We start from the raw sequence: 11080 nt of genomic DNA, 5'->3' as shown, positions 1-11080 counted from the left end.
TTAACCTCTGTCTTTATGTAATAGAGATGGTGACTCATTCGAGTAGAATTTCAGCTTTTTTTCATTTCTTTTTTTACCACAGTTGTTCTTTGTGCACGTTAATGCATTTAACTTTTTTGGTGCGCTGTTTATTTCCCTTAAAGGGATAGTCCGCTAAAAAACAGCAATTTTGTCATCATCTACTCACCATTCTTTAAAATATGTTCTTTTGTGTTCTGCATAAGAAAGTCATACAGGTTTGGGATGACAAGAAGGAGTTGATAAAGAATTTTCATGGATGATCTGTTCGTTTAAATGAGTGAGACACATACACACATGCACACCTATGTGTTCATACAAAGACAAGTTTGATCCAGCAGCTGGGAGAAGACAAACAAGAGCTCATGATTAAATCTCATGCACTCTGTGGCCAGTGTCCTCGTGAGTCACCATCGAAAACAGTCTCTGAGTATAGTGGGACCTCCCTGGCGCCATTTTGACCACGAGTGTTAGTTAGGGTCGGCTTCAGACTCAGTGTATAACAGTGTGCAAGCGTGGATGAGAACATGAGAGGACAGGACATGGCGGAAATACTTGTTATGGCAGGAGGTTGGCCTTTCTTTGAAGATATGCTTGTTGTTATGAATAAATGTTCACAAAAGCATGCACAAACTCATTCACTTTTCATATCAAGTATAAAGGAGAAAGTTATTGTGTATGAAAACAAGTCTTTCCTGCAAGTCAAAAGACATTATCTTTGCTCTGATTAGCTACAGTTGCACTTGCCATGAACCACTTATTATACTGTGTTGACATAGCTAGCATACAAAAGACACATACATCATGACAAACAAAATGAATATCCCTCCCCTTCCCATTCCTATTAAATACATACATCTGCGTCACTAATGAGAACTTTAAGCAAAATTGGAAATAGATGTTAGTTTAACAGAAGACACATTTATCTTTTTCCTGCCAATGAAAAAGCAGTCTTGTTGCTAAATGTCATACACAACATGTGAAAACATAAATTGTTTAAAGCTCACACTAATTTGCATAATATCTTACGCTGCCTTTAAGACAGACCTGAACAAGGTGTCACAGGGAAGTTAGCAAAATGCATTTTTCATTAAAGTCAGCTTGAGGCAAGTTGTTACGTGATTTAAATGTAAAAAAAAATATTTTGTATTTTATAATTGTTTTAGGTTTGAAAGGAAGGGTTATGTTCTGTTTTTCTGTTTTGTGCATTTCCTTTGTTCTAGTTTTCCCGCCTGTTTGATTACCGTGTTTGTTGCCCTGATTGCTGATTTGAGTCACACCTGTTTGGAGTTTCTTTGATTATCTCCATGTGTTTCAGTTGCCCTTTGTTTTCATCATTATTTGGGTTGTTTCTTACCCGTGTTTTGTTTCCCGAGTATATGAAGTGTTACTTTGAGTTTTGTAGAATTAAAGAATATTCTGCTGTGCTTAAATCCTGCCTTATATTTTCCGTGTTTGCAACCCAGCGTGACATAAGGTTTGCGCCTAAACGTAACCCTACCTTGACGAATATTCAGTGTGACAACTAGTCAACAACTCTTTCTTAGCCTGTAGTTCTCTTCAATGAGAGCCATTTCCCAGAGTACCAACTATAAGGAGATTATTGCATGAATTCAGATCAGCCTAACAATTCAAACTATGATGATTGCCAAAGAAAAAAGACACTATCATCCGATCAGCTGCAAAGGGAAGCACAAAGTGACTTCTTTCATCACAAGTTAATTACAGAGGGACTGCTTGTGTGACTCAGACAGTTATCTAAAACATTTCTAATATAGCCCTGTGAAGGGAAGCATCCAACCCCATCACGCAGCTGTGGGTGTCTGTGTGTATGTGTGTGTGATGAGGCCTGGACTGGTATGAATTTTAGGGCTATCATTGAGAGTTTACATCTCTGTGAAAAAACAGATTGCTGTAGACTGGAGAGCTGCACTGTCTGAACCTTCTCGCCTTTTCTTCTGTATAATTTTAAATTAATTAATCAAAAGGTAGAACATTCTCAGAAGATTCTTGGCAAAGTTCTTTTAAAGTTATTGACAAAGTTCTACCAGTAACGTTAATAGAACATTCGTTCAAAGTTATCTGGTCTTTAATAACTTCATCAAAACATTAGCATAAAAATGTTATTTATACATCATTCATGGAACATTTTTCGGAAACTTTTTGGTTGAATGTTAGTCTGATGTTTTTAAACGTCACTTGCTACTTTGTTTCATATGGTTCAGAGAACATTCAAAAGAAACATTTGTATAATACTCACAAAATTATAAAAGAAAACATTCCCTTTATGTTTTTTCTTACGTTCATATAACCAAGAAAAAAATACATTCTTAAAACAATTTAAAACCTGGATGTTTTGAACTCTCTAAATTATCAAAAAATAAAGTTTTCATATAAAGTTCTGTCTCTCTAGACGGCACACTGATAGGTCCTTATTTACTCGATCTGCTTGCAATCACATCATCCTCTCTAAGGCGCAGCTAATTGGTTCCTGCTGTATCAGTAGCCAATGAGTTCGCTGCTCAACCTTCAAATTCTTGGCCAGCATTGCAGCACGCTTTCAGAAATCCTCCACCTTCCCCAGTGCCACCTGTATAATGATGTAAAATCTGATTCATTTCCGCAAACCAGTTCTTTCGGACAATTCGTTTCAAAATAATGATTAATCGGTTCCTTACATCATTAGCAATTATGTAACAACGCATTTCTTTTCTAACAATTCAGTGTCATGTTATATCAAGGAAACATTCAAATTAAGTCATTTTTTTCAACGATATTGAAACATCCAAATAATTTGTTTATTTATTTATTCAAAGTTATTTGTGTGAATGCATATTACTTATTATTGCCTTACATCCACTTCAGGGGCCGTTTTATACGTTTTGGCGTATAAAAAAGCGGGTACCTGAAAACTCAAACTTTTGAAAACTGGTTTTAAAGTACAAGTTTTTGAAAACAGTCTCCATGTAAACAACCAAACCTCGAATTTGTGAAAACAATGACGTCATGCACATGCATATTACATGTTCAATCTATAGTGCTTCATCGCCATTTAATGGCCTGGCAGCAGAATACAGTGTTTTTAGTTGTTTTCGCGGATCTGAGTAAATGGGGATCGTTTTGACAATGGTGTCGTCAGTACGTAAAAAATAAGCATATCGTTGTCCTGTAAACGCACCCTAAGTTAATGTTGTTTGTGGTCACAGTTTAATTTGCGGATCCTTTATGTCGGATACGTCTGACCAATATTTAAGAGCCTACATCTTGGATAAGATTCCTAAAAGTTTTGCACCTACAGCACACATTACAACACGCATTGATGCACAAACGTGGATATGATCTACATGTCTAAAGTATACAGTTATCAGTTATGTTTTAGGACTAGGTGAAACAATCCCCTGTTTAAGACCTGAGGTATGAGAAGTGACGATGCATTCATCGGAGTGGTTTCCTCTCTGTGGTGGTGGCAGGTCTGTGGTATGAGTAATGACGATGCATCCATCGGAGTGATTTCCTCACTGTGGTGGTGGCTGAGTGGGATGAGAATGGGGATTTTTAAGCTTCATTGGGGTCATCAGGTGGGCACCCTCCTTCTCTGGTGTTTCAATGATAGGCCCACGACACCTCCAGAGGGCTCATTGGCAGCACCTGGCATCCCTTACGCTATCAACCCTTACGTGCCACAGGTGTTATTAGGGGCCCAGTTGGAGTCTCCCCTTTTCACCCATAGCCATCGACTTGCTTCATCTGCTGCACCTGAGAGAGCTTTGATGGTTTGACGTATGGTTTGGCCTCGCACTCCCAATTCCTTAAGCAGCCTGATGGTTGACTTGCCCACAAAGCCTCTGCAGCCGACTTCCACTGGGAAAACCTTGGATTTCCATCCACGTTGCTCAGCATCAGCTGCTAACTTGGTGTACTTAAGGCTCTTGCGCTCAAATACCTCCTCTACAGCAGCCTCCCAGGGAACGGTAAGCTCTATAATGTACACGATGTGGAGTGAGGAGGACCAGAGCATGAGGTCTGGTCTTAGGTTTGTTGTGGCGATCTCAGAAGGGAAGAAAAGCCTTTGGTTCAGATCTGCCACCAACTTCGAGTCTCGAGCCCTTCCTAGCTGGCTGATGTCCGATGTTATATGGACTTTGGCTGTCTTTGCACCTTTTCGGATAAACTCCCTTGCGTATAAAGGATGGAATGATGGAGGAGGCAGGGCATTGATCTTTATCTGTAGGCACTTCAGGACATGGTTGTGCCGCCAGGTATAGCGGCCTCATGACAAGTTTGTCTTGCAGCCAACCAGAATGTGTTTGAGGTTTGCGGTGGATGGACAGAGGGGGCACGTCGGGTCTTCTCCGTACCACTGGTTGAGGTTTGAGGGGGAAGGCAGGACGTCGTACTTTGCACGTAAGATGAAGCTGATGAAGTGAAATGCTTCCAGGCCCATCAGCTCCCTCCAAGAGAACCTTCTTCTCTCAACTCCCTCCCATCTCATCCACTGTCCTTGCTTGGCATGTGAGACAGCCTTTGCACACCTCGTTGCCTGCTCGTGCCGACACACCTCAACAACCAGCTCTCGGCACTGAGCTGGAGCTGCTCCATGCCACGATGGTCTGCTCTCTCCAAGGCCGAGGCCTCCTCTCCCTTGTTGCACATTGCCAATGATGTCTCTGTGCCTGAGGTCTGATTTCGCCTGGTGAGTAGCTGCAGCTGGATTCCATTTCCTTCCGGTCACCAGGGTAGGAGCTGTTTGGGAAACACATGGGTCACGGGAGTCTGTTAGTGTCATTTCCAGCCTTACTTTAGAGCACTTGAACTCTTCTGCAAGGCTGGAAACAGGAATCTCCAGGACGCCTCTTCCATACAGCCCGATGTTAGTAAAGCATCTGGGGAGTCCCAGCCACTTTTTGGCAAATGGCAAAAGAACAATACACTCTTAAAAACTCCTTGATTTTACAAACACAACTTAAAATATAATCTGCATGCACAATAAACTATAGTAAAATGTATCTCTGAACAGAAGTTTTTTGCAGGTTTTAGCATATTTCCAGTATGTGCCTCAGGCTGGCATTGTATCGTAAACTCCCTCATTAGTGTCAGCTCCTCTGTAATCCTCTGCAAACTTTTGACAGTTGGTTGAACCGGCTCAATTGGTTCTTTTTGAGTCGGACGTGCTACTTTGGCTGTGCGTCTTGCGTCACCAACCTGGAACTAAAGTTCGATTCAGTTAAATTAGTGAAGCAACTCGATCGGTTACTTCCTGAGAACCGGCTGAAAAGAACGATTCGTTCAAGAATCAAACATCATTACACCTGATAAGATCTGCTATTTTAATTAATGTATGCTGTTTTGTACAGCAGCAGCATATCTTACTTACTCTGCAGCAGCAGCAGCAATAACTAACAGCAGCAGCACCACAGCAGATCTATTTCTAGACCAAACATCAACATTGTCATATCCATTACCATGCCAAACACTCCGAGAGTTGTCATGACAGAAATAAATTTATGGGAATGTTAGAAAAGTGTTCCCAGAACATTTTTGTTAGCTAGGTAGTGTTTGTGTGCATGTATTGATGTTTCCTGTGTTTTGTTATTTAACTTCTATTCTTTTGTACATCAGAATGGAAAATCACACACAATGTTCACACTGCCCTCCATCGTCCATGTATCTCTTTGTCTCTCTGTGTTTCCTCCTCTCCCACCCTTTCTCTCTCTCTCTCTCTGTTGGCTGATAAAAGAAAATGTTTTCCTGCTGCCAGCTTCTCCACCCTGGGACACTGGCATAGTAAACTTTACAGAGGAAATCCTCCAGTTTTAAGCTGCTTGTCCTGTGCTGTTTTCTACTCTCCTGTGTGCTTCCATTATGTTTTCTCTGCTCTTGAGTTCACTAAAAATGAGGTTTGTCTCAGGTGAAGTAAAGTCAAGTGAAGTTTTGCTTAGTTGTAATTTGCACAGCTTACAGGGTACGCTGCCTGGAACTGAAATGCTGCATTACAATCAGATTGAGACAAATAAAACAGTTACACACTGTACAGAGTATAATGACACATAAGATATAACAACATATCTATCAATATAAAATATAAATCAAGTATATAGAATAAAATCTGATTAGCCTTGAATCAGATTTTAAATGGTAGAATCAATGAATTGATGAATTTTATTGAATCATTAAAATATTTTAACAGCATTATGTGGATATCGATTGAAAATAGGACTTAAATGTCCACTACAACAATCCTATTAAGGCCTCTGAGCCCTAGCACCTACCCACTACACAGAGCATCCTCACATGGTGAGGAACGTTTCCAGTTATATTTCCACGTGAGCATGGTTTAGCACGGTATGATTACCTTTATGTATGATGTGATCATTCTTTATAGCTCATCCTCTGAACTCTTGCGTCACCAAGGTTACGTACAGCCAAATCCTGATTTTGATGCATCACGCTGGAAATACAAACTGTAACCGTGTCAACTGACACAAACTGAAACTGTTCTGCGCTATATGGTGATAAAGAATATTGAATAACATTCTAATCAATTGGAATTTTAAAAGAGTAATATGAGGACTGTTTAATTACCTTTGTTCAGAAACGTTTACTTGCAACAAACTGTCCAATTTGTCCCCCAAACAAATTAAATTAACCACATTTATTCCCTCTTATCTAAAATACTATCTATTTGGAAAGCAGTTAACTACTAATCACGCTTTTTAGAGAACAGCCAAAAGTGTGAGTGTGTGTTGTTTGTGAGTGTGACTGAGGTAGTGTGGTATTGAGGTTTCTCTGTGTTTCTTATCTTCACCATTGTTCCTGGCTAAGTTATAGTCATAGTTCAGTCATCCAGTCATCTCTCACTAATCTTACCGCAAGGCCAGCAACCCATTTTAAACTTTCCACAGGATGTATGTTTGTTTTTGGCTTGCTATACCATGTGAGCCATTTTTACACAGTGAAAGTCAGTATGTTTCTAGTATGCCGAAATTGTCAAGTCACCTTCATTTATATAGCGCTTTAAATACAGATTGTTTCAAAGCAGCTTTAATAAACAGGAAAGTAATGATCAGTGCTGCAAACTGAATTCAATTCTTCTGTAATGCAGCTCTAAAGAGACAATAGCTTTATTGTTCTGCATGCTGAGCTCAGTTCAGTGTTGATTCGGTTCCGTTTAATAACTGTGTAAAGTTAATTAATAATGAAATGAGTTCAATTCAGCTATAAAGCAGCTCTGCAGAAAACAGTGATGTCATCGTTTAGCTCAGTTCAGTTTTCATCCAATAGTGTCAGTGCATTCAAGTCAATAATATTGTAGAATATTAAGTGTCCCAAGGTAACATTGGCAAGGAACCCAAACATCATGTGACAGAAATGGAGTAAAAAAAACTTGGGAGAAAGCAGGCTCAGAGACTAGTTCTCATCTGGCAAAGCGAACAGATATGGTGTGATGACGATTACAGTCTGCTGCATCACAATTTTATTTTACTGTAGAAACACCTATATTTGGAACTTGAGTTTTTTTGCATTTAATTCTGCATTAATAGAAATACATGTGCAAAATGATCATGCAATCAGTAGGTCTCTGCAGAGTCTGCAAAATGAAGGTGTATTAGACCCCTCCGGCACTAATAGCCCTGGGGTCTCTGGTTAGTCTTAATAGGGCTTTCCACACTGCGCTTAATGAAAACATTGCTTTTAACCCCGGGTAAAGGAACGTTTCACACTTGTAATTTTGAAAGGGGATTAGCACCGTTTTTTACCCGGGGTTATTAAACTTTTGGGGTGTTAACATCGTGGTGCCATACTTGTACAGTGTGAAACGATGCAGTGTTAGAATGTTACAGATAGACACTTAGCAACAGATAACCAATCTAGTACATATTTGTGTGCTTTGGACAGTCAAGGCAACTTTGTATTGTATAGTAAATTCAGCATTTGAATGGAAAAATATCAAATGCTAACAGAAAATGCAACAATTTGAGTGAAGAAGAGACCGTTTCATTCTTACCTTTATAGTCTGAAATGTCTATTCATTATAAACTCGATAGTACAGTCGCCAATACGAGGATGCACAATGCTAGAGCTTTTATGTAAACTGGTTGTGTACTGCGTTCATCCAAACAATGACACTGACATTGCAAATAAGACTGTTAACCCATGGTTTAGGAATGTACAATGTGAAACGTCGGCTTATGAGTACCCTGGATTAATTGTTAACCCTGGGTAAATTATATGAACAGTGTGAAACGTGAAGCAAGATAACCCAGAATTCCATTTACCCGGGGTTTAGAATGACCCAGGGTTTACTAATTCAATATGAAAACCCTTAATGTAGCCCTGCTTGAACAGTCACTATGTGCACCAATTACCTCAATTCACTTTTCCAAATCCATGTTCCAGTCAGAAGCCTGCAGGCAGTGTTAGATCTGTATATGTAATACTTTTCCCATTACAGCTCTGAAACTTTATATTACACCGTGATTACAGTGACAGTCTTCTAGGGTAAATCACTTTTGTTGTTATATGTATTCTTTTTTGCTACATAGGTTTATGTAAATGTGCATTTTAAACTCTTGCCTATATATATCACCTTTGAACATTTAGGATTTTTATGCTTATGTCTCTGTCTTTGTTCTGTGTCTTTGTTCAGTGTCTTTGTTTGCATTTAGTTGGCTTTTCTTTCGTTTGTTCTTGAAGTTGAACAATGACTGGTTTTAAGCTCTGAATTTTGCTCTCTTCTTAATTTAAATAATTGATTTATGGAAAGTGCCAAAGGGAAATTATTTCCTGCAAGTTACCAGGCATCTAAGCGGGCAAAAGATGAGCCAGCCAGTATTTGAATGTGGTTTAAAGTCATAGAAGTCACAGACCAAGTGTGTTCTGACATTGAGTTACAGCAAATTACCTTCAAGTAAGCGATAAAGGACTTTATAACATAAGTATACTGTAGACTACAAGTCGAAAGATTAGACACACCTACTCAGTCTCGTCACCAACAACACAGTAAATACACTCATGCATTTGCTAAGAATATACTTTTAAATCTGTAAGTGCAATACAATTGTACTGTTATGGTGCTAGGTGCAGTTTCCCTCACATTATGACTTTTTTTCCAGGTTTCATCATGTGGGGTGCAGAGTATTTCTTCCAAGCAAATGCCATCTGTCCTGTGTAAACAAGCCTAATCGAGATGCTGTTTGTGTGCTTTGTGTGTTTAGGAACATGTGGGTGTGTTCGCTCTTACATTAGACTGCTATACAGGTGTGGAGGACAGGGACTGCACTCTGGGAAAAACAATATATACTGCAGAGAGACAGGTGTCCCTGCAAGAAGCTTCCATGCAGCATGTTTCATGAATGAACTGATATAGTGCGGCTTAATATGTCTGTGAACACACACACAAAAAAAAACATTATTATGTACATTTAACTATTTAATATTCTGCACTTTTTGAATTAATAAAATAAATTAGTGACACTGATTATGTTAACTCTATTGTACAAATGGTCACATGTTCTTGATGTTCTTTTGAATCTTTTCAAATCATGCTAGAGAACATGACAACATGACCGGTTTAACAACAGGTTTATCATGCAAATGCTGCTTTCATTAAAGTAGAAGGAAGATAAATTAAATAAGACATACTAAAATTCTTGTCCATTTTTAATTGTTTTTTTTTTAAATCAAATTAATAGTAATCATTTTTTTTAATGTATATTTTAATGCAAAAAAATAAGCATTTACATCCTAATTTCTAAGGCTGCCCCTGACTAAAGATTTTTCTAGTTGACTAGTTGTTAATTTAAGCCATTAGTAAGTTTAAGTTGTATTGTCCTTTCGGAAATTCTTTTTGTGTCTGTGGCACCCTTCAGTCATCACCAACACCAAATGACAAATACAGACAAACATTAAAAATCCAAAAGTACCTTACAAAATACAACAGACATCAACAACATCCCTGTCGCAACAGAAAAATCACTGCCAAAGATGAAAATGACAACTGTGATATCACGAGTATTTATTTAACAGAACTATACTGGAGGATATTAAAGATCTTTGTGCACGGGAAGTCTGTAATAATGGTACCCTATACCTTCGACCAGATGGTAACAACTCATATGCCCCACAAAGAGTGCGATTCATCTTGAAGAATTACATGGCTTTTCCTCACAACTCTAGATACACATAATGTTGTCATACCATATTGCTGTTTACCTGCAATCCTCCTAGCCATATTAACAATCTTATTCAATTTGTTCTTATTTGCAACAGACAGTGAGGAGGAGTACCAAGCAATAGAGCTAAAAGTCAAAATGCTTTCCACAAATGAACGATAGAGTGTGTCTAAACTGCCAAAGCTTACACATAAAATACAGTTGTTGAAGCCCTTTAGTCGACTAAGTAATTTAGTTACTTAAATATATACTGTGGGACACACACACATTAAACTACTAAACTTTTTGTTTTCTATATTTTACAAAAGCACAACGTTTAGCTGCTATTGTGAGTTTACAAAAATAAAAGTATTCAGTTTCTAATAATGTATTTGTTACATCTCAGTGTTTGTTTGCTTGCATTTGTTTCCATGGCAACCCTCATTAGTTCATCTGTCTCACCTGTTACCTCGTTAGTCTTGTCAGCTGTGTCTCGTTTCCCTGATCTGTTTCCATATGTATTTAAGGCCTGTGTGTTGCCTTGTTCATTGTCAGATCTAAATTGTATTAAGTGTGTGTACCCTCTGCCTGTCTTTGATGTACCCTCTGCCTGTCTTTGATGTACCCTCTGCCTGTCTTTGATGTACCCTCTGCCTGTCTTTGATGTACCCTCTGCCTGTCTTTGATGTACCCTCTGCCTGTCTTTGATGTACCTGCTTGAGTTATATTGTAAGTAAAGTTTGCATTGGAACTTTTGACTTCTCTTTTGCATCACACTGTGACAGTATTACACTTATCTGCATAACCAAAAATGATTGTTTCCACTTATCATGAAAGCGCTGGCGTCTCCGTGTCATGCAGTAAGTGCGCTATACTTTAGCTTCCACACTCTGCACAAACACTTGTGCTGC

This window comes from Siphateles boraxobius, unplaced genomic scaffold (genome assembly GCF_051911475.1).
Source record: "Siphateles boraxobius isolate OS27281-9 unplaced genomic scaffold, OSU_SipBor_1 12, whole genome shotgun sequence".
NCBI lineage: Eukaryota > Metazoa > Chordata > Actinopteri > Cypriniformes > Leuciscidae > Siphateles > Siphateles boraxobius.
Note: the sequence above shows the minus strand (reverse complement) of the source record.